Here is a 373-nt window from a genome sequence, read left to right as displayed (position 1 = left end):
CAGACGAAGCTGATGCAAGTAAACCTCTCATCAATCATGCTTAAAATCAATATACGCTTTTCAATCTCACAAACTAAAAAACTATTTTACCTACATGAATCGGAAAATTAGTGCCCACATTCCCGACATAAAGAAAAAAAGGAGTTGAAGTTCTAACAGTTTTTTCAGTATTAGACTAAACCACAGATTCAAGGCCCAGTTATTTTGAAACCCTAACATTTTAAATCCAAATTTATTATCTTTTTCCATGCACTATTTGATTTATATACAAACAACTACCTAAGTAAACACTAACAAGTTCCATCACCCTCAACTTTGAACATATAAGATATAAAAATATCAACATATGACTTCGTCGTTCATTCTTATATCA

The sequence above is a fragment of the Brassica oleracea genome, chromosome C6 (assembly GCF_000695525.1).
Source record: "Brassica oleracea var. oleracea cultivar TO1000 chromosome C6, BOL, whole genome shotgun sequence".
NCBI lineage: Eukaryota > Viridiplantae > Streptophyta > Magnoliopsida > Brassicales > Brassicaceae > Brassica > Brassica oleracea.
The sequence above is the reverse complement of the archived record's forward strand: the minus strand, read 5'-3'. Positions refer to the sequence as shown.